Source organism: Simochromis diagramma, unplaced genomic scaffold (assembly GCF_900408965.1).
Source record: "Simochromis diagramma unplaced genomic scaffold, fSimDia1.1 OVJJ01000197.1, whole genome shotgun sequence".
Lineage (NCBI taxonomy): Eukaryota > Metazoa > Chordata > Actinopteri > Cichliformes > Cichlidae > Simochromis > Simochromis diagramma.
This window is the reverse complement of record NW_024386935.1, coordinates 649,576-673,994: the sequence shown is the minus strand read 5'-3', so window position 1 is coordinate 673,994 and position 24,419 is coordinate 649,576. Positions and strand designations below refer to the sequence as shown.

The 24,419-nt window shown below is 44.7% G+C and overlaps 2 protein-coding genes across 3 annotated transcripts in view; one reads left to right on the top strand and one right to left on the bottom strand.

The window, feature by feature from the left end:
* The window catches only part of LOC120736835 (cadherin-1-like), a 271,472-nt gene that overhangs the window by 133,568 nt on the left and 113,485 nt on the right, over positions 1-24,419 (bottom strand). The window lies entirely within an intron of this gene.
* LOC120736832 (B-cadherin-like) overlaps positions 24,197-24,419 on the top strand; it is a 66,590-nt gene continuing 66,367 nt past the window's right edge. For both annotated transcript variants that reach the window (XM_040037159.1, XM_040037165.1), the window contains exon 1: positions 24,197-24,201. The gene's annotated coding sequence lies outside the window, so the exon portion shown is untranslated. The remainder of the gene's footprint in view (positions 24,202-24,419) is intronic.

Genomic DNA, 24,419 nt, shown 5'->3' with positions numbered 1-24,419 from the left:
TGTCAGAGCACTGGCTATGAATTTCAGAAGGATCAGGCCTTAACAGAAAAGTTAGCAATAGTTCTTTTCCTATTACAGCTACATCCACTTCTGTCGTGCCTAGGCTGCTCACTAGGGCTGGGTATCATCACTGATTTCTATAATCCATTCGATTCCAGTTTTCAAAGTCCCGATTCGATTCAACTTAGCCTCAGACAGTCAGAAATATTATAATTCTGATCATTTATCAGTACTGACTTCATCAGAATTGTGAACATCACAGCAGATGCCTTTGTGTGAAAGTAACTGAGAATAAAACACAGAAAAACATGAAGGAGATTTTCCTGGTCTGGCTTTTTATAGCAGATAACCTTTTTTTTTTTTTTTTTTAAATGACATCAGAAACAGCAGTATGCGACATTACGTGATGGCAGAGCTTCAGTTCATCCTTTGTCATTTTTTTTTTTTTTTTTTTTTTTTTTTTAATTTTTTTATATTTTTTATTTATTTATTTTTTTAATAAATAGGACAGGGGGAATGAATGAGAGAAAGAGGGGGAGAGAAAGAAAGAAAACCAAAGGGGAGAAGAGACGGTGAGAAGGGGGGGGAAGAGAGAGAAAAAAAAAAAGAAAAAAAAAAAAAAACTCCTGGGTCACCTGTATGGAGAAAAAAACAAACAAACAAAAAAACAAACAAACAGAGGAGACAGCAAACAACAAAGAGCAACATAATAATAGAGAAAACAAAGCACCACCACAATAAACTAGCTAGTCATAGATATCAATAGTTACTAAATAATAAACGATATTGTGCAGCACGCAAGATAGACAGCGCACAGTGTGCTTTGAGGCAGCAGCCAAGAAAGCTTTAGTCCGCGTCTGTGAATACCCATGTGTACACCTGTGTGCATACCTGTGTGGATCAGCATGCTTGCATTCCAAAGGTTTCTCCATGTAATGATCTGCTAGGGAGTGTGGGGGGGCCACAGCCCCGTCCTCCAGGGTGTGAAGCGGGTATGGAGGAGATCAAAACTCCAGACATCCAGAGGCCCCCAGAACACAAGAGACCATGGAAGACCAACAGAGGGGCAGCCGCGCCACTGTTCCAGTAAGAGCTGAGGAGAGTCCCAGATGAGGGCTCGCCCAGCAGCCGCGGAGCAGAAGCCAGGGGGAGTTGCAGTGACGCGCCCGTGAGCTCCGCCGGCCCCCAGCTGTGCCTGAGTGACCGAGCCCCAGGCCGAGAGGCCGGGGGCACCCCACCTCCGAAGTGGCCTGAGCGAGCCCCAGGCTCCAGGCCCCGATAAGCGGCCGCCAAGGAGTGAGCCGGTGTGTACCTGGACGCCCACCCCCAGACACAAAGAACCACCAACACACCGACACCTGAGGGAGTCCGCCACCGGCAGGGGAAGTGGTGGTGGGTGGAGATAGGCCTCCATACCTTGGAGGGCCTGAGGTGTCCCCAGAGAGGTGGCGTCTGATACCCAACCTGACATATAGACACAGACATACAGGCACACACAGACACAAACATCCATTCCCACCCTCATGCTCTCATATGCACTCACTCCACACTCAACCAACGTGGAGACAGACATAAAGAGACGCTGTACACACAATCACACTCCCCAAGCGTACTCTACAAACCGGGTCTAGGTACCCTTGCCCCTGGAGGGGGGAATTGCACCCAGACCCAGGTGGTGTTGCCCTTTTCCCTGCGGTGGGGAGAGGCAGACCACCCCGACTCCGCAGCAGCAGGGAGGCCCCACACATAGCAGATAACCTTAAAAATATTCTGCAATGTTCTGCATATAAAGTTTAAATTTCTTCAGTATTGAACAACAGAAATTAGGCTTTCTTGTCCGAGGTCATTTAAGTGAAAAAAAGAAAAGAAAAAGACAGCAGCCACAGCGCTGTAAACAACGGTAGACTGGTGGGTAATAAGCGAATGAATAATACAGAAAACAGAGATTGGAGACGGGAAACTGTTCTTGTTCTTGCTAGCTCTGTGGTCGGCATGAAGCTGGACACTCTGGTGACAGTGGCAGAGAAAAGGACATTAAAGAAACTGCTGGACATTATGAACAATGCTGGGCATCCTCTGCACACGGCCATTAACAACCAGAAGAGTCTGTTCAGTGACAGGTTGCTTCTCCCCAAGACAAGAACTAACAGACTTAAAAACTCCTTTGTCCCAGACGCCATCAAACTGTTTAACTCCTCTCTGGAGGGGAGAGGGAGGGGAGACAGGAGGACAAAGGAGGGGGGAACAACTAAGCTGTAGTGCCTCTTCACCTCACTGTACAATACCTTTGTGCAATACTTTTGTAAATAGTCAACAGTGCAATAGACCTCAATACTTGAAATGTGCAATTCACTTGTATTTTTATTTTTATTCCTATTTATTCTATTTATCCCCTTCGTATATTTTATTTATATTTGTCTCTGTATTTATATATGTGTGTGTGTGTGTGTGTGTATATATATATATATATATAATATTCTGTAACTCTGTAACTCCTGTCGGTGCTGTGCTTTTTTGGAAACCGAATTTCCCAGAGGAACCCACCCGAGGGATTAATAAAGTTCTATCTTATCTTATCTTATCTTGAAGTACAGAGAGAGAGAGAGAGAGAGCTAGCTGTGCATGAAGTGTGATTTTAATAGTCGTGGAAGCAAAACAGCAAAATTCATGACGACATTGATCAAATGTGAAGCGCAGTTTGCTGCTTCTTTTGCTGCTGGCTCGGTGAATTTTGGTTGGAGAGACAAAACCTGCAGCTCAGAATCAGCGCAAAAAGACGTAAACACAGCGCGGACCGGACGCATCAGGATCGCTAAGCTCCGACAGCGTGTCCGTCTACGGGCCGTCGGGTGAGAAAGCCGAGAAAGACAAAGCTGATTCTGATGCGTCGGGTCTGTGTTTACGTCTTTGTGTGGAGTCCGTGTACCTGCTCTCATCTGCTGTTTGGTTGTTGTTGAAATGGTTTTGTGAGCTTTAATCTGAGAATCTGGTGTTTCTGGCAAAACACAGTTATATTTAAAAGTCGATTGAGGATTTAATGAGTTGATATCGCTTTATTCAAGCTACTCACCTCCCACTTCCACCTGCACTTTCAACTGGACCATGGCCAATCAGAGAGGTCCCGCCCCTTACTATCTCTGATTGGTTTAGTCCACGATAGGGGCATAATGTGTGTCTGTTGCTGACCACAGGGAAGGTTGCAGATTTTTATTTATTTTTTGCTACCTGAACAGTTGGTCGCACAGGTGCAAACAAATACTTTTTTTTAGTCACACCACTAAAAAATTTGGTCGCATTTGCGACCAAATTGGTCGCACTCTAGAGCCCTGATATATGTAGGCATTTTTTTGAAGTAAATTATCGGGTTTGTTGGCAAACAGCACCAGGAAGACAGCAGCTACATTTTCTTCTGAACTGACAGTTAGCAAGTACAGAACAAACAGAAATGCAACGAAAATATTTCTGCAGCTTTTATTAATTTCACTTATTAACCAGAACTGCACAAAACAAACAAAAACTCTCAATTAACAGAAGAGAGAGAAATCTAGTGAGACACACTGACTAGGACACGGCCTCAGAGGACCAAACTAGCAGTCAGCCACTTGTACGGCTGTGCAGATAAATAATTAGTTGCTTTTTTATTCCTGGGACTTCTGATCCTCTCCAAATACACAGGGAAGTACCTGATGCAGCTAGTTTTGGGTACTACCATCACCAAGCATTTAAAAAATCTATTAGAGGATAATAAAGTGTTTTCACCAGCTTGGCCCAGAAGAAAAACATATTTTAGCCTATAAAATAGCAGTCTCTTCCAAACAAGTCCTTTAGCATGCTGATGTTAAAAAATATCATGTAGAGTAAGACAGGCATAGAGAACAGCACTGACTGGGAGAGGCTTTGAACAGATGACATACTCAGATCATTTCAACATATAAGACTTTAACAATGCACAAGCATCTATCAAAAACCTATTTAATCTATCATCTGTGATATTATTATATACAATTATAATGTATTGTTCATCTCCCTTAAATAAACAGGCAGCCTTAAGGTATAAAATATTCATTTGTCTACTGTTTCAGTGGCTGATAGTGCCCCACAGGCCTCACAGTTCCAGCTGGAGGACCCGCCCATTAAAAGGAGGCTGGAGTGCTACAGCAGGAGAGGTCCTCGCGTTTCTCCTCATCACCCAGCAGTAGTCCTGTGGCAGCCGCTGGCTGCAGTGCGCTTGAAAGCTGTGGAAGTGGAGTGGGTAGGGGTGAGCTGCCGTTTCTTTTGATCACCAGTTTTCTCCTGTTTTGAGTGAGTTAAGGAGGTCAGACTCTGTCTTTATTTTTGACTTTGTTTTGGTAAGGTCAGGGGTGCGGGATTTGTGTAGATTTGTTTTGTTTATTGTTTTGGCCTTGGCTCATCCTGAAGTGTTGACACTCCCGTTTGGTTCCTTTATTTCACATTGTAAATAAATCACCTTGTATCTAACGGATTTGTTTCTTGTGGCTGCTTGGGTCTTGGGGGGGAAGCGAGTACCTCACTCATGTTATGGCCTGGCCCTATAGACGGGTCGTAACATGAATTGGGGGCTCGTCCTCTGCCTTTTTCTGTGGTTTTCGTGTTTTTTGGTCTGTTTGGCAGTTTTCTTGGTGTGGGGGTGGTAGGTGTGTGGGATTATGGAGTTTTCTTTGGATGATTTTGTTACTTCGCCTTCATGGGATAAAATAGTGAAGTGCAGGAAAGCGGATTTGCTTATTATTGCTAGTTGTTATGATATTCAAGTGTCCTATGGTGCCCGCAAAGCGGAGGTTAAGGGCGCCTTGTGTGTAGGGCTGGTGGGGCGCGGCATCCTTCCTGCCCCGAAGGCAGCTGTAGAGCAGCCTGGCGGCAGGGGTGTGGAGGTGGCTCCGGAGGCTGAGCCGGAGCCGGATGCCAAAGGTCCTGTTGACGTGCTACCGGCTGAGGTGGAGTCTGTTGCAGCTGAGTTGGAGTCTGTTGCAGCTGAGGTGGACTCTGATGCAGCTGAGGTGGACTCTGATGCTACTGAGGCGGAGTCTGAAGCAGCTGGGTCTTGTACGGCCGGGGAACCCCTGGCGGGGCGGTCTACGGAGGATCTCCATTTGACCCTCCGCATAAGGGAGGTGGAAACCCGTGCTAAAGAGCTTGAGGTACAAGCAATGCACCTCCGTGTCAGAGCTTTGGAGCTGGAGCGAAAGCCCTCCACATCTGCCTCTAGTCATCCTAGTACGTCCACCGCTGTCCCAACAGGTTTTGACATCACTAAGCACGTTAAACTGGTTCCCCCGTTTCGTGAGGCCGAAGTGGACTCCTATTTTAACGCTTTTGAGCTTATAGCGGCCGCGTTAAGTGGCCGAAGGAGTTTTGGCCACTGCTATTGCAATGCAAACTGGTTGGCAAAGCCCAGGAGGTGTGTACCAGTTTATCAATTGAAGATAGCCTGGATTATGACATCATGAAGAAGACTGTGTTGCAGGCATACAGTGGGGCAAAAAAGTATTTAGTCAGCCACCGATTGTGCAAGTTCCCCCACTTAAAATGATGACAGAGGTCAGTAATTTGCACCAGAGGTACACTTCAACTGTGAGAGACAGAATGTGAAAAAAAAAATCCATGAATTCACATGGTAGGATTTGTAAAGAATTTATTCGTAAATTAGGGTGGAAAATAAGTATTTGGTCACCTCAAACATGGAAAATCTCTGGCTCTCACAGACCTGTAACGTCTTCTGTAAGAAGCTTTTCTGTCCCCCACTCGTTACCTGTATGAATGGCACCTGTTTGAACTCATCATCTGTATAAAAGACACCTGTCCACAGCCTCAAACAGTCAGACTCCAAACTCCGCCATGGCCAAGACCAAAGAGCTTTCGAAGGACACCAGGAAAAGTATTGTAGACCTGCACCAGACTGGGAAGAGTGAATCTACAATAGGCAAGCAGCTTGGTGTGAAAAAATCAACTGTGGGAGCAATCATCAGAAAATGGAAGACATACAAGACCACTGATAATCTCCCTCGATCTGGGGCTCCACGCAAGATCTCATCCCGTGGGGTCAAAATGATCATGAGAACGGTGAGCAAAGATCCCAGAACCACACGGGGGGACCTGGTGAATGACCTGCAGAGAGCTGGGACCAAAGTAACAAAGGTCACCATCAGTAACACACTACAACGGCAGGGAATCAAATCCCGCAGTGCCAGACGTGTTCCGCTGCTGAAGCCAGTGCATGTCCAGGCCCGTCTGAAGTTTGCCAGAGAGCACATGGATGATACAGCAGAGGATTGGGAGAATGTCATGTGGTCAGATGAAACCAAAGTAGAACTTTTTGGTATAAACTCAACTCGTCGTGTTTGGAGGAAGAAGAATACTGAGTTGCATCCCAAGAACACCATACCTACTGTGAAGCATGGGGGTGGAAACATCATGCTATGGGGCTGTTTTTCTGCCAAGGGGACAGGACGACTGATCCGTGTTAAGGACAGAATGAATGGGGCCATGTATCGTGAGATTTTGAGCCAAAACCTCCTTCCATCAGTGAGAACTGTGAAGATGAAACGAGGCTGGGTCTTCCAACATGACAATGATCCAAAACACACCGCCCGGGCAACAAAGGAGTGGCTCCGTAAGAAGCATTTGAAAGTCCTGGAGTGGCCTAGCCAGTCTCCAGACCTCAACCCCATAGCAAATCTGTGGCGGGAGTTGAAAGTCCGTGTTGCTCGGCGACAGCCCCAAAACATCACTGCTCTCGAGAAGATCTGCATGGAGGAATGGGCCAAAATACCAGCTACTGTGTGTGCAAACCTGGTAAAGACCTATAGTAAACGTTTGACCTCTGTTATTGCCAACAAAGGTTATGTTACAAAGTATTGAGTTGTATTTTTGTTATTGACCAAATACTTATTTTCCACCCTAATTTACGAATAAATTCTTTACAAATCCTACCATGTGAATTCATGGATTTTTTTTTTCACATTCTGTCTCTCACAGTTGAAGTGTAACCTCTGGTGCAAACTACTGACCTCTGTCATCATTTTAAGTGGGGGAACTTGCACAATTGGTGGCTGACTAAATACTTTTTTGCCCCACTGTATGAGCTTGTCCCAGAAGCCTACCGTCAAAAATTTAGGAAATGTGAAAAAACTGCCAATTAGACATTTGTGGAGTTTGCCCGTGAAAAGAGTCGCTTGTTTGAACGATGGTTGCAGGCCAGTAAAGTAAAGGATCTCGGGGGGCTGAAAGAGCTTCTTTAGTTGGAGGAATTCAAAAAATGTTTGCTGGACCAAGTAGTCATTTATCTGAATGAGCAGAAGGTGACGTCACTTGCTAAAGCGGCAGTGATGGCTGATGAGTTTACTCTCACCCACAAAACTATATTTTCAGCCGCTGTCGCACAAAATATCAGGGTGGGACAGGAGAGGACAATAAAATCACCAAAGATAGGACTGAAGGATAGACAGGAGGATGGTGGTAGTCGCGACTGTTTTTATTGTCGCGAACCTGGACATCTGATCGCTGTCTGTCCCGCGCTCCGGAGGAAAGAGCAGCGCAAAGGCTCTAAAAATCCAGCCGGCGTAGGTCTTATCAAAGTTGTCCCTTCGCCTAAATTGCATTCCACCCGTGATTTGCACCATGCGGATGTGGAAATAGAGCCACGTTTTAAACCATTTATCACCAAAGGCTTTGTTTCTGTGACGGGAGAAGAGAGGGATAAAGTGCCTGTTACTATTCTTCGGGACACAGTCATTTATGTTGGACAGTATACTGCCATTGTCAGATAAAACTGCTTGTGATTCAGATGTGTTAGTTTGGGAATTAAGATGAGCGTTCTTCGGGCGCTGCTACACAAGGTGCATTTGCATTCGCCCGTGATAACGGGGCATGTTAAAGTTGCCGTGAGTTCCCAGTTGCCTATTAAAGGGGTTTCATTTATTCTGGGAAATGACTTGGCTGGTGGGACAGTTTTTCCACCGCCTGAAGTGGTGGAAACGCCTGTTCCTTCTGTTACTGATGCTGCCACCCCTATATCAAGTGTGTTTCCTGTTTGTGCTATTACTCGTGCGCAATCGCGCAAATTTGACGATGTTATGGATGTTGCTGACACGTTTATGGCGACGCTAGATGAAAGAAAGTCTCCCAGCCGTGAGAGTGGCAGAATAGGAAGCGGCAATGATGTGACAAAACTGATGCCAGAGCTGGATGAAAAATTGAATAGGGATGCATTGATAACCGCTCAGCAGAATGACTCATCACTAGGGATGGGTATCATTTAGGTTTTATCCGATACCGGTGCTTAAACGGTGCTCAAACCGGTGCTTAAAGAATGGAGAACACAAAATTGGTCCAAAAACCTCTCATGTTCAGCTGTTTTTTTGTAAAAAGATAACAATGTTAGCCTTTTCTGCAGCTATGGGGCATATATGGTATCACTCTTGGCTGGAAGCAGTGCTTAAACAATGGAAAAAACACAAACTTTGTCCAAAAACCTCTCATGTTTAACTGTTTTCCACTTTTTCTTTGGTCATTTTAGCCTTTTTGGCCAGGGTGAAGGGAGTATCTGCCATCAAACAAGAAGACAGTTGCATGTAACTACTATGGTGTTTGCTAGTTCACCTTACATGCATTAGTGGTTAGCCTACTCAACGTAAATTATACACGAACAACATTAAGCTACTCACGCAGAGAAGAACGGCTGCTGCTGCCATCATCATCCGTCATCATTTCTGCTACACTGGCAGGGCTAGGGGTTTTTGGGGGATGTTGCTAACTCCGCATCCGATAACAGGCAACCCACCCGCAGCAGATGCACTCAGTGTGAGGTCTTGCAGCAAGCTATCAAATACGGCGCATTTTTCGGCTTTTAAAAAAAACGCTATGCGTCGCCAGGTGTTTCATCGGATTTGAGGTGTTACTTCCTTTGACAGTATCACAGTATCAGCTTAAAGCACTTGTTGCAGGCTGCTGAGATTGCATATTTTGCTGTGAAGTACAGCCAGACTTTTGACCACTTCGCCTTGGGCATTTTTTAATCTGTAGCTCTGCTCTAAAAGAATGTACGTACCTGGACCCGCCTACTATCCTCGGAAACGTAAAATGATTGGCTAGAATCTAAAGTGTATGACATCTCAGGAAAAAAAAGCACCGAAATAAAGCACCGAAATGTGCGCTGCTTCTCGGTCTGGTTACTACCGTCTATGTCAGAACCGGTGCCATCATGGTACCCATCCCTACTCATCACTGGCTCCCTGTTTTCTATCCGCAGCCAAGAGTGCAGAAAGTGAATCCCCCACTTCTTATTTTGTGCAAGATGGAGTTCTTATGAGGAGGTGGTCCCCTGACCGGAGTGGTTTGCCTGGTGCTACGCAGGTGGTGGTGCCGAAGCCACATCGAGGGCAGGTGCTTAGCTAAGCGCATGATGCCAGCATGGCTGGACATCTTGGGGTGAACAAAACTTATCATCGGGTGTTGCGCAACTTCTTTTGGCCGGGGCTGAAAGCTGATGTGGTGGCATATTGCCGTACCTGTACCACATGTCAGATGGCGGGGAAACCTAACAGACCCATCCCACCTGCTCCGTTACATCCTATTCCAGTAATAGGTGAGCCGTTTGAAAAAGTAATATTGGATTGTGTGGGTCCCCTGCCAAAAACTAAATCCGGACACCAATACATACTTACAATAATGTGTTCAGCAACAAGGTTCCCAGAGGCAATTCCACTACGCACGCTGAAAGCAAAACCGGTGATAAAAGCACTACTTAAGTTTTTCTCTACTTTCGTGCTTCCAAAGGTTATTCAAACAGACCAAGGAACAAATTTTACTTCAAAAGTGTTTGCACAGGTTGTGGAGGAGTTGCACATAAAACATGTAAAATCCAGTCCATACCACCCGGAAAGTCAAGGTGCTCTGGAGAGATTCCATCAAACCCTCAAAGCTATGCTGCGCAAGTTCTGCGCAGAGTCGGATAGAGAATGGGATGAGGGTCTGCCGTTATTGTTGTTTGCCGTCAGGGAGACCACTCAGGAATCCTTGGGATTCAGTCCGATGTATCTGGTGTTTGGACACGTGGTCCGCGGTCCCCTCCGGCTTCTGAAGGAGAAGTGGTTGTCAGAAACTTCTGAAACCCAGCATAATGTCCTGGATTATGTTAGCGGACTTCGGGAAAAACTCCACCTTGCATGTCAGTTAGCTCGAGAAAATCTGTCACATACGCAGGCTAAAATGAAAGCTCATTATGATAAAAAGGCTGTTTGCAGAAGTTTCCAGCCGGGTGAGAAAGTGTTGGTGTTGCTGCCTGTGGTAAGGCCCAGTTCGCTGGCCCATATGTGGTGGAACAGAAACTCAGTGACCACAATTATGTGATCCAGACCCCAGACCGCCGGAGAAAGTCTAGGGTTTGTCATATTAATATGTTAAAATCGTATCACTCGAGGAGCCCTTCGGGTGCGCCGTCTCCAGTGTGCGCCGCTAGTGTTGTTTCTCCTTATGAACCCTCTGATGACGGGCTACTCCAGAAAAGTGAAGCGCTGGGTAGCGGCCGGTTGAAAAATTCGGAGATCTTAAACGATATAGACACATATTTAGTCCACCTGTCTGAGCCCGCTCGAGCTGACATCACTGATCTGATAGAGAACAATTTATCACTTTTTTCTGACCATCCTCGTCAAACTGCGGTCCTGTGCCACGACATTGATGTGGAAGGACATAAACCGATTAAGCAGCATGCCTATCGAGTGAACCCAGTGAAAAGAGCGATAATGCAGAAGGAAGTTGACTATCTCTTAGAACACGGTTTAGCCTTTCCGAGCGCCAGCGCATGGAGTTCGCCGCGTGTGCTGGTACCAAAACCTGACAACACTCCTCGGTTTTGTAATGATTACAGGAAAGTTAACGCTGTTACCAAACCTGATTCATTTCCTCTTCCTAGAATGGAGGATTGTATTGATAGAGTGGGATCGGCATCTTTTGTAACCAAACTTGATCTGTTAAAAGGTTACTGGCAAGTACCTTTAACTCCCAGAGCATCTGAAATATCTGCTTTTGTCACGCCAGATCATTTTCTCCAGTACACGGTTATGCCGTTTGGGTTGCGTAATGCACCCGCTACTTTCCAGCACCTTATGGCCAAAGTACTGGCGGGCGTGAATAACTGCGATGCCTACTTGGATGATGTTGTCATTTACTCATCCACCTGGTCTGACCACTTACAAACACTCTCTCTCGTTTTCAGCCGTTTTCAGAAAGCCTCGCTTACACTAAACCTAGCCAAATGTGAATTTGGCAGAGCTACCATCACGTATCTGGGAAAACAGGTGGGTCAGGGACAGATACTGCCGGTGACTGCGAAAATACAGGCGATCGTTGAGTTTCCAGTCCCACAAACGAGAAGGGCGCTGCGCCGATTTCTAGGAATGTGTGGTTATTACAGAGGTTTTTGTAAAAACTTTGCCACTGTTGTCGTTCCTCTCACCGATTTGATCAGTCCGGTGAAGCCTTTTGTGTGGACGCCTGTTTGGCAGACTGCTTTCGAGTCTGCGAAAGCATTACTGTGCAGTTCCCCTGTTCTTACGGCACCAAATTTCATGTCCCCTTTCAAGCTCGAGGTTGACGCTAGTGCGGCTGGTGCAGGAGCTGTCCTTATGCAGGAAGACCATCGCGGGGTGGATCGCCCAATTTGTTATTTTTCAAAAAAAATTCAACAAACATCAGATGAACTACAGCACTATTGAAAAGGAAGCCCTTGCCTTGTTGTTAGCCCTGCAGCATTTCGAGGTGTATATCGGATCCAGCTCTATCCCTGTTCAAGTGTTCACTGACCACAATCCATTGGTGTTTCTCTCCCAGATGCAAAACTCAAATCAGAGACTTATGCGTTGGTCCCTTCTTTTGCAAGATTTCAACCTGCAAATCGAACATAAGAAAGGGACGGAAAATGTCATCGCTGACGCCCTGTCGAGAGCAATTTCATAGTTTGGGAATTAAACAATAGGAGGGTTGTTTAATTCTTATGGAAGGGGGTGTTGTGTCGTAACACACTTGATATCTGGAACATATCGGTTCCAATAAGATATTATATATGGGAGAGAGACGATATCTTCTTGGAATCCATCCATCCATCCATCTTCATCCGCTTATCCGAGGTCGGGTCGCGGGGGTAGCAGCCTAAGCAAAGAGGTCCAGACCTCCCTCTCCCCAGCCACCTCCTCCAGCTTGTCCGGGGGAATACCAAGGCGTTCCCAGGCCAGCCGAGAGATATAATCTCTCCAGCGTGTCCTGGGTCTGCCCCGGGGCCTCCTCCCGGTGGGACATGCCTGGAACACCTCACCCAGGAGGCGCCCAGGGGGCATCCTTGCCAGATGCCCGAACCACCTCAGCTGGCTCCTTTCGATGTGGAGCATTCTTGGAATAAACTACGTATTCTCTTATTGCTGTTACCAAGTTCCTGTTAAAAGCAGATTTTTCCTATTGGTGACTCAGCTGGATCAGGGAGAGTGACTGAGGTAGATATTGAGCTGTCAGTATTTTTATATAACATTAAAGTCGCTGAGGGTATGGCACCAAGCACCATTGAGAATTCCTGAACACTGATTGGAAAATTATATAGTGCAATAAAGTCGTTGTAAGTAAGAAGTTGTCCCTCTTTATTAACCAGCTGAGCCACCAATAGGATAAGTTTTAGCCGCATTCTTCCCGTTAGCTCGAAGCTAACGGGAGGTCGAGACCTACTACAGCCGGGAAGAACACCGCTTTCCCGGCACATCGTGCCTCGACCTCCCGGGCGGCTTCGAGCCAGCGTCTGACGAATGCGGCTAAAAGTTTTGCGAGATCCCGAGTTAGTTTTGCGAGATCTCGCAAAACTTTTGCGAGATCCCAAGATAGTTTTGCGAGATCTCGCAAAAGTCCGTCTTAATTTTTTTTTCTCCCATGTCCCCTGCGGGGCTCCGTATCAATGTGAGTTTGAAGCCATTATAATCTTTAAGTTGTTTAACGATAAACAGATTTTGAATGAAAGCGAGGGAACTTCGGTAGCACAAAAAAGTCTATATTCTTTGTGTCCATATGGATCAGTCATATTGCCATTATTTCCCCCTAAGGTTGCCAAAAGCACCAAGTTAATACTTGAAAAAACTGCAGCAATACACCAAAATATAATCAATATTCTGTTTACTTGGTGACAACGCTGCTTTTAGCCTTCAATCAGAAAGCTTGAGTTGGCTAGTTAAGCATCGGGCTAACGTTTAAAGCTTTCACTTTGGGGAAGTAACTGGCATTACTGCTACTGCTGTGTAATCTTGGTTAAATTCACAGCATATTCCATAAATTACCCTGCAATAACTAACTGTTAGAATAGCGGCACCGTATTGCATCACACTGAGTGCATTTCAATCATTTATCCCGGGAGTTTGCTAGCTAGCAAAATAATAAAAACGATTTTAAAAATTAGCATGTGTAACGTACACACTCGAGAAAATCATTTACTAGGACTTACGCAAACCTCCATGAGTGGGAGCGGGTGCAAAGGCGTTTTTGGTAGGGCCGGCTGTTTAACAAGTTGGCAGTCCAGGCAGGACGCGCACCAGTGGCGCACATCCGCTCGGATGCCCGGCCAATAAAATCGGGCCGTTATTCACTCCAGAGTTTTTTCATATCCCATATGCCCTACCATGGGGTTATAATGAGGGCCGCCGGGAAATGATTTTCCAGGCGGCCCTGCGGCACCAACAACTGGGCGTGTGTCCCCTCCATGCGAGTGTCACGACTCACTCGATATAACTTATCTTTTAATAAAATGAAGTGCGGGTACGTCCGCACGGCTTCAGGGCGCACCACGTGACCATCAATCTCAATCACCTGGTCAAAGGCTGAGAGCAGCAGCTCCAACCAACCGCTCCAGAACCTGGGTCTGCTGGTCCGCCTGCTCCTGCAGCTTTGCCAGGTGATCGCGCTGGGCAGCTGCCTGGTCTTGGCTCATCTTCACCATCTCGGCAGCACAGCATGTGGGTCAGACATCCCCACACAGACAGGGTTTCAGCACCACTTGTGAGATGCACTTCACACACGTACACACACACACAGTTCTTTATTGCCAGATGCCACGTTTATTTTGAGTTTTCATTTGTTGTGACAGTCCGTAATCTGGACAGCTCCGGTCTCAGCTGATCCCAGCCTCCCCTCTGCTCCTCTCCTGTCTCACTAAAAAGGGGAAGGAAACTGTCATCAATGCCATCAGCTGTTCTATGTGAGTGAAGTTGGCCCCCCCACCTTCTTCAAATCCAACAAAAGTGGTATCAAACGTTTGTGCTACGTTTGTGCTGCAAAATTTTTTGTTTGTGCTGCTATCATTTTAAAGATATTAACAAAGATTTCTAGAGGTCATCAGAGGTCAACCAGCCCCCCCATATTAATGGAATCAAACAAAATTGGTGTCAATCAGTTGTGCTATGTTTGTGCTGGTTTGTGCTGCTAAAATTTTCATTTGTGCTACTATCATTTTAAAGATATTAATAAAAATTTCTAGAGGTCATCAGAGGTCAACCAGCCCCCCCACATTACCCAAATCAAACAAAATGGGTGTCAATCAACTGTGCTACGTTTGTGCTGCTAAAATTGTCGTTTGTGCTGCCTCTGTTTTAAAGATATTAATGAAAAGGTAAAGGTCAAAAGGTAAACCAGCCCCCCCACATTACCCAAATCAAACAAAATTGATGTCAAACGTTTGTGCTGGTTTGTGCTGCAAAAATGTTTGTTTGTGCTGCTAACATTTTAAAAATGTTAATAAAATAACGTCTTGATGCGTGCTTAATCATCCAGGTAAGTAAATCCCAAAAGGTTGATTCTGTTCATCTGGACATTTTCAGTTGGAGAAACGTTTCGTCACTCATCCAAGTGACTTCTTCAGTCTCAGCTGACTGCAGGTTTTCCCAACCTTATAAACAGTACATTTGCATAGTGAAGGAAACTAGCACCACTGAATGAACAATGTGCTGGGGGGTTAGTTCCATGATTGTTAGTATGCAAATTCCTATGACCATTGATCAATGACAACTAATCAAAGCCTACTGATTAATGGCCATGAGTACCATTCACAGAAAGTGGGGAATGGCTACAATCACAGCATTGTAAGATGGCAAAAGATGTACCCTTGGGCCCCCCTTCTCGATTCAGAGATGGTCAGCATCCTGACAGCCCGATGGACGAAGCTGTCTCTCAGTCTGCTGGTTCTGGCCCGGAGGCTCTTCAGTATCCTTCCTGATGGCAGCAAACTGAAGACGCTGCTGAAGGGATGAGTGGAGTCACCTGTAATGGAGAGGACCTTCCAGATGAGGCAGGTGCAGTAGATCTCCTGGGGAGGGGGGCAAGAGAGGTCCCCACAATGCTCTCGGCTGCTCTCACTACCCGTTGTCATTTTGTCCTGCAGAACCCAGTGCAGGAGTCATACCACACAGTGATGCAGCTGGTGAGGATACTCTCAACTGTGCCTCTGTAAAAGGTGCTCATAATGGGGGTTGAATCTCTTGTGCTTCTCAGTTTGCAGAGGAAGTAGAGTCGCTGTTGGTCTTCTCCACATTCAGGGACAGGTTGTTGTTGCTGTACCACTCTGGCAGATGGTTAACTTCACCCCTGTAGTAGATCTCGTCGTGGGTCAGCAGAGTGAAGAGAAGGGGGCTCAACACACATCCTTGAGGAGCCCCCGTATTCAGTGTTCTTGGGCTGGAGGTGTTGCTGTCGACCCGTACTGTCTGCTGTCTTCCTGTCAAGAAATCTAGCAGCCCGTTATACAGCAAGGTGCTGATCCCCAGCAGATCCAGTTTGTGAATGAGTTGCTGGGGAATGATGGTGTTGAATGCTGAACTGAAGTCTATGAACAGCACTCTGACATATGAGTCTCTAGTGTTCAGATGTGTGAGGGCTGAGTGAGGGGCAGCTGAAATTCCATCATCGGTTGAGCGTTTTGACCGGTATGCGAACTGAAATGGATCCAGGTTGGGGGAAAGCGATAATTTGATTTGATGCATGACTAACCGTTCAAAGCTCTTCATAATGATGGAGGTGAGTTTGACAGGACGGTGGTCCTTAAAGCAGGAGATAGATGACTTCTTGGGTACAGTAATGATGGTGGAGGCTTTGAGGCATGTGGGAACGACGGCCTGACCCTAGTGATGTGTTAAAGATGTCTGTGAAGACATTTGTGAGTTCCACAGCATAGTCCGTCAGTGCTCGTCCAAGGATGTTATCAGCACCTGGAGCTTTGCGTGTACTGATTTTGGCAAGGGATCTCCACACACTGTCTGGCGATTGTGTCACCACGGTCTGTAGAGTGGGCTTGTAGTCTGTGATGGTTTGTATTCCTTGCCACTGCCTCCAAGTATTTCTGCTGTCGCTGATGCCACGTGACAGGTTTGCCCTTGCTGTTCTTAGACTCACCTAATTCCCGGCTCTGAAGGCTTGCATTTTTCAACCTTAGGAGCATTTAAACCTGACCTGTGAGCCATGGTTTCTGATTGGCCCGGACAGTGATAGTCCTGGTCTCTGTGACATCATCGATGCATTTTGGGATGTAGGCAGTGACAGTTTCTGTATATTCCTGAAAGTCTGTGGTGTTGTCGTGTGTGGCAGCCTGTGGTGGAAAAGCAGTGCCTCTGAGGACCCTTCTGGCCACACCTGTACCTGCTTACGAACTGGTTTGGTGACTTTGACCAGGGGCCTGTGGGAACCCATGGCACACCTAGATTTCTGCCTGTACTGACCCTTATGCAAAATAGGTGGAATTAAGACACAGTTCCAAAAGCAAACACAACTGATCAGTGCTGAGAGTGGTCCTGTTGCTGAGGTTGGGGTGATCCTGTAATCTCTTATGAACGACCTCCAACGCTTCTATGACTGGGATGCAAGTGAAGACAGATGTAACATCTCTCTCACTGTACATGTATTGTTTACAAAATTAGGGAAACATAACCTGCACAAACAAAATAATTTGCAGGACAAATGTTTGACATCAATTTTGTTCGATTTGAAGAAGGTAGGGGGGCAACTTCACTCAAGTGTGTTTATAAGGTTGGGGAAACCTGCAGTCAGCTGAGACTGAAGAAGTCACTTGGATGAGTGACGAAACATTTCTCCAACTGAAAATGTCCAGATGAACAGAATCAACCTTTTGGGATTTACTTACCTGGATGATTAAGCACGCATCAAGACGTTATTTTATTAAAAATTTTAAAATGTTAGCAGCACAAACAAACATTTTTGCAGCACAAACCAGCACAAACGTTTGACATGAATTTTGTTTGATTCCATTAATATGGGGGGGCTGGTTGACCTCTGATGACCTCTAGAAATCTTTATTAATATCTTTAAAATGATAGTAGCACAAACGAAAATTTTAGCAGCACAAACCAGCACAAACGTAGCACAAACGTTTGATACCACGTTTGTTGGATTTGAAGAAGGTGGGGGGGCCAACTTCACTCATGCCCCGGACCACACCTCCTCCACACACACAGATAATAAACATCATCTTGCAAGCTCGCTCCTTTTGTGAGCCACAACTGTTTTTCTGCAGTAGGTGAGTGGGCCTGCATGTCTGCCAATACAGCTCATGTAATAGGCAATGTCTGCTGCTGTTGCACTGCTAAAATGTGAACACCATGTGCTCCTAAAGCTGCCTCTTTTGCGATCTTATCTGCAAAAGCATTCCCTAACTCTTGAGCCACGGGGCAATCGTGGCTCAAGAGATCGCCCCGTAATGGGAGTTAGCCTTGTAATCGGAAGGTTGCCGGTTAGAGCCCTGGCTTGGACAGTCTCGGTCGTTGTGTCCTTGGGCAAGACACTTCACCCATTGCCTACTGGTGGTGGTCAGAGGGCCTGGTGGCGCCAGTGTCTGGCAGCCTCGCCTCTGTCAGTGCGCCCCAGGGTGGCTGTGGCTACAATGTAGCTGCCATCACCAGTGTGTGAATGTGTGTGTGAATGGGTGGATGACTGGATGTGTAAAGCGCTTTGGGGTCCTTCGGGACTACTAAAGCACTATACAAATACAGGCCATTTACCATAATGCAACTGGATCTTTCCCTCTGGTATGTGCAGCACATTTACAAACGGCAATTCTACTGGGCAATAATATGGCCTCCAGCAGATTTTGCAGGAGTTTGGCGTGTTCTACAGGTTTCCCTGTCGAGGTTGTCATACCTCGTCTTGCCCACTGCACTGCAAAGAAATGTAATGTAGCAAATGCATATTGACTCAGTGTATATTGTCACATTTTGTTTCTTTACACACTTCCATTGAAGCTACTATCTCTGCTGCTTGAGCAGACATGGAACATGCTAGTTGTCCTGCACAAATAACTTTCTCACTATCTACTACAGCAAAACCTGTCTTAGCCTGTCCCTCTGCTGTTTTAAAACTCGAACCATCAACAAACCAAACCTTTCCCTCACCAAGTGGCACATCCGTTAAGTCATCCCTCGGCTTACACTCCTTCTCCACGTGCTCTCTACACACATGAGGAGTGCCCTCTTCCTCCATTGGCAACAGGGTTGACGGATTCATCGTTGTGCACCGCTTTATGGTTATGTGTGGTTGTGAGAGTAATAGTGACATTAAAGACAAGTGTCTTGCAGGTGACAGAAATGTCATTTTAGTCTGCAGTAGTAAAACATCCACCTCGTGTGGAAGTAACAGTGTCAAAGGGTGAAATAAAACTATTTCCCCGGAACATTGAACAGCCTGAGCTGCTGCACACACTGATCTCACACACAGAGGCAAAGCACAAGCAACTGGATCTAATCTTTTAGAATAGTAAGCTACTGGCTTCATTTTTCCCCCGCTGTCTTGTGCTAACATTGAAGTCATAAAACGTCCTTTGCAGTCAACTGTCTGGACAAACGGCTTATAATCAGGCAATCCTAACACAGTCACGCTTGTCAACAGTTGTTTCAACGTGCAGAATGCCTGCTCTCCCTCCGGAGTCCAGCTTAGACTATCTGACATAGCTAAGGACTCACTGTACATCATGTCCAACAGTGGTTGACTTACTTCAGTAAAGTTCGGCACCCATGAACGACAATAATTAGTCAGTCCTAGAAATTGCATCATATGTTTCTTTGTCACTGGCCTAGGAGCTGCTAAAATAGCTGCTTTCCTTTCCGGGTATATGCTTTTTCCTGCTGAACTAAGCTGGTGACCTAGGAATTTCACCTCTTCCTGTACCCACTGTAACTTTGAAAGTGATGCTTTATTCCCTGTTTTTGCCAAATGTGTCAACAGTGCTATAGACGTAGTTTTACAATTTTGTTCTGAGTCAGACGCTATCAAAATATCATCCACATAAACTAGGATCTGTGAATGGGATGGTATCATGAAATCAGACAGACAATTAGTTATTGCTTGCATGAAAAGGGTCGGACTGTCACAAAAACCTTGCGGTAATCTAGTGTAGGTATATTTTTTACCTTGGTATGTAAATCCAAACCAACCTTGCGAGCTCTTATGTACTGGTATGGAAAAGAAAGCATTACTCAGATCTACCACTGTGAAATAGCTCATGCCTGGTCTTATCTGATTTAACAAGATATGAGGGTCTGGGACACATGGTGCAATACTTTCTACAGCTTGATTTACAGCCCTCAAGTCTTGAACCATGCGCCACGATTGAGAATCTGTTTTTTTTACTGGAAAAATGGGCGTATTACATGCTACCAGTATCCCTGCTTTAATAATGCTTTCTATTACAGGCTTAATCCCTACTTCTGCATCTGGTTTGAGTGGATACTGTTTCACTCTAGGTCTATATGAGGTTTTAGGCTTTATTACTACTGGGTTTGCTGTTATCATTAGCCCTACATCAGTCTTTCATTTTGACCACAAAATGTCTGGGATCTGTTTAAAATGTCGGATGAGTGAACGCGCGTGCATGAGAGTGCATGCGCGCGTGCTCGTACGTACAAAAAGATGCCAGTTTTTAAGCTCGGGAATGGAGGTGTGGGGGGCGTACCCCCCACCCCCCTCCCCTGACCCCCCAGACGTCTGTTGAATGTTGTAAGAAGAAGGGGAGAGAAAATGGCCTTGTCCCAACTTTTGGGGGATTTGTTGACACCAGGGTCTTAATAGTTTTGCAATTTTCATTAGTTTTTATTTTTATTTAGTTTTGACTTCAGATTTTAAATTTTATATCAGTTTTAGTTCGTTTTTACCAATTGTTTGCTAGTTTAGTTTAGTTTTTATTTTTTTGAAAATCCTTAGTTTCACTTTAGTTTTGATTAGTTTCAGTTATAGTTTTAGTTGTGTTTGCAATAATTAAGTGTAACAAAATCCCAGTTTCATCATATCAGTCATTCTCTTCTGCTTATCCTTGGGTATGTTGCTATTCCAGCTACCATACCCTGCACCCTGGACAGGTCGCCTGTCTGTCGCAGGGCTAACACGCAGAGACAGACAACTCACATTCCCACCTATGGGTTCTTTAAATAAATAAATAAATAAAGGCAGATGAACAACCATTGATACCAGGCAACTATAAAATGTATATCTTGGCCCCAATGAGACTATTAACTCTTGCAGCACCGGGTGTTCGTAATTTTGGTTCAAGTGAATTGATAAACTTTTTGAAGGCAATTGACTCACACAGTTATGTAGATGTCCCCGTCCTGTTGTCTCGGGATGCATCACGCTGCCTTGCCTGGGGTTAGCGTCTGTTTCTGGGGATGAGGGTTGAGTGTGCTCCCTTACCTTCTCAAGGTAAGCCTTCTTGTGTGAGCTTTTCAAGTGCACTTTAAGGTTTGTGGGATTTTTTTCCCTTTAGAAATGTCCCTCATAATTTGTCTCTTTCCACTACAAGACACTTGCTTCATCCAAAACACAGTCATATTCAAAGTAATCCCAAATTGGACTCTGGCGCTTTCTCCCGACTTTTCCTGACATGATTCTGCGCGTGGGCGGAGCAGCAACACAGACGACTCGACTAACGTGCTGCCACCTGCTGGCATAATGAGACACAGCAAGAAAAAATCTGGAAACTAAACTTCATTTTCACCCTTGACTATTGTATTGACACTCACACATCAATGAAAACTAAACACATTTTTGCTATAAATTCAGTTAATTTTAGTTAGTTTTGTGAGCACACATTACAGTTATAAGTTAGTTTTCCTTTTTTTGTTTTTTTTATTTCCGTTAACAAAAATGGTTTTTCACTTCTAGTTTTCAGTATTTCGTTAGTTTTCGTTAACGATAATAACCTTGGTTGACACCATGACATTTTGGATCACCATATATTTCCCTTAAAATGATAAATTTTCTCAGTTTCAACTTTTGTTCCGTGATTTATGTTCTATTCTGAATAAAATATTGACATTTGCCATCTCCACATCGTTGCATTCAGTTTTTATTCACAATTTGTTTAGTGTCCCAACTTTTTTGGACCATATATTTCCCTTAAAATGATAAATTTTCTCAGTTTCAACTTTTGTTCCGTGATTTATGTTCTATTCTGAATAAAATATTGACATTTGCCATCTCCACATCGTTGCATTCAGTTTTTATTCACAATTTGTTTAGTGTCCCAACTTTTTTGGAATCTGTTTTGTATAATTTTTCTATAATTTTAATCTCAGCCAAACCAATTTACTGAGGTACAAATAAAACACTGTAAAAAGCCAAACAATAACATTTTTAAATGATCCGAGTGACTTATATATCATGTTTAACCTGAGTAGCGAAAGAACACGGGGGTTTGAAAATGATGTGGCGGGAGTCTGGTGTCCTTGCCGGCTCTAGTGAGCCTTGAACCCCGGCTAGCTATCGAGCTGGTGGGTAACAGACGTCTAAGAAAACGTCGGAGCGCTTTTGCAAATATGCGATGTCTGGATAAACCAAGCAGATATTTGAAGTTTACTCAGCTACATTCTCGCTTGAAAATACATTAAAAGTTTATTTTGTGACCCAGAAAGAATAATAAGTGTAATATTAAAACTTCTTTTTTTTTTTTTTTTTTCTGTGTCCCGTTTGGATCTATAGCCATCAGAATTGTTGTCTTAAGGCCAAGAAAGATGCCAAGCGGATTTATTTTACCAATATAATAATATTAAATAATATTAAAACTAAGACGCTGCCGCCATTATTAAAAACTGGAATTGGCTGGGCCGTGCTATGAATTCTGGGATACGTTGGGCCACGAAGTATATACCCGTGCCATTCTTCAAATCCGGGGAAATAAAGGACGCACTTTTTGACCACGTTTGGGGGAGTCTTCGAATTTGGACAGGCTTTGAGAGAGAGAAAAAACTTTATATACAGTAAGTATGTAGATAAATACAAAAAGGACATTATGTGCAATAAGTGAGTGAATTATATACATTAAGTTAAATACAATATAACAATACCAAGTAAAATTCAGGGCGGTATTGACGATTCTGATCCGATAGCGATACTTTGTACGAAAACATTTTATTTATTGTATGTTCAAATTATAGCTTCGTAATGATTACAGGACATCAGATTACTTGTTCTTATCGCTTAATAATGCAGAGTTCATCATATAGAAATAAAAAAACTGAAGTTGTGCGCTATTTGAACACCTTGCCTGCAGCACTAAAGGTCAGAGACGTCTGTCTCACCCTAGCAGCACCTGTCCCTCTCTTCCTCTTCAGTTCGCCTCAACATACACTCGTCATATTCTGTGATATGATTTACTCTGAGGTGTTTGAGATTAGTGGTGTTGCCACAACACCTCACTTTCTTGCCACATGTATCGCAAACCACGTCTCGACTGTTTGTGGAGGTAAAATACGTCCACACATGACTGCATTTACGCTCAGCCATTGTTGTGAGTGCACACACCAAGGGGCTGCAACACATTTATTTCGCACATTACTATGAAAGGCGGAAGAGGAAGTACTTTCCAATGTAGACAATCCGAATGATATAGTTTCTTTTCACTGTGTTCCTGTTAATAATAAACTACAAATTTACCCTGAATTACTAAAATTCTCATGGTCCTGGGTTGTTGACCCAGCGTTTTGTGTTTCATTTTGGTTTCATCTTGTGTTTGGTGTTTATTCTGAATTTGTATTAGTTCTTTGGGTTTGGTTGTCGTGTTTATTATCCCTACCTGTGTCTTCCCTCTGTGCTCCATTCGGGTCCTTGCGTTTGGTGTTGTAAAAGAGTCGGTGTGTTTCTGGTTTTACTTTGTAGGTCTGCTTCTCGTTATGTCCATTAGTGTCAGCTGTGTCCACCCCTGTGTGTCATCTCCTCATTACCTGGTGTGTATTTATAGTGTGGGTTGGCTTCTACTCGTCGTCGGATCCTCCGTGTACATCCTCTGTGAACCTTCTGTGAACCTTCTGTGAACCTTCTGTGAACCTTCTGTGAACCTTCTGTGAACCTTCTGTGAACCTTCTGTGAACCTTCTGTGAACCTTCTGTGAACCTTCTGTGAACCCTGCATTATTCCGTGTTCACCGTGTCTCTCTGTGCCTCGCCCCGTGTCCTCCTTTTGTGTTAGTTTTCCCAAATTAGGTTTATGTTCTGTTCTGCCCACATCTTTGTTTTGTTCACTGTAAATAAATCCCACTTGCACCTCCACCACTGTCCGCCATTGGATCCTCCTTTCTCACCTTCACACGACTACTGCCCCAGTTGTGATAAAAATATCGACAACCACTGACCAATGGCTGCAATAACAGCATTGTAAGATGGCAATGCTGTGATTGCAGCCATTCCCCAACTCTCTGTGAATGGTACTCATGGCCATTGATCAGTGGTCTTTGATCAGTGTGTTTTGGTCAATTGTTGTTGATCAATGGTCATGAGAATTTGCATAATTACGATTAAGGAACTGACCTCCCAGCCCATTGTTCCTTCAGTGGGCTGGTTTCAGTCATTATGCAAATGTGCTGTTTATAAGATTGGGGAAACCTGCAGTCAGCTGAGACTGAAGAAGTCACTTGGATGAGTGACGAAACGTTTCTCCCACAAAACGCTACGTCCAGATGAACAGAATCAACTTTTGGAGATTTACTTTCCTGGATGATTGAGAATGCATCAAGATGTTTTAACCTACTTTGGCAAGGACGGCCTAAAGCTTGTACGTCAGTATGCGCAAACAGCATGTAAGATGGCGGACTACAGGAACCACCTGAGATTCAGCCTCAGATGCCAACAAAACGGGATTACTCCTAAAAGTCTGCAAATGAGCTCTTCCGTTAAAGGCATCAGTTGCTTAATGAACAGGTGAGGCAAACGAATTTTACCATCGACATGCTAAAATCTCAAGTTGTAGAGGCCGTACAATCAATACAATAGAGATAGCATTTAACAAGAAATGAAATGTGCAAACATATATACGGGGAGTGTAGAATTATTAGGCAAGTTGTATTTTTGAGGAATAATTTTATTATTGAACAACAACCATGTTCTCAA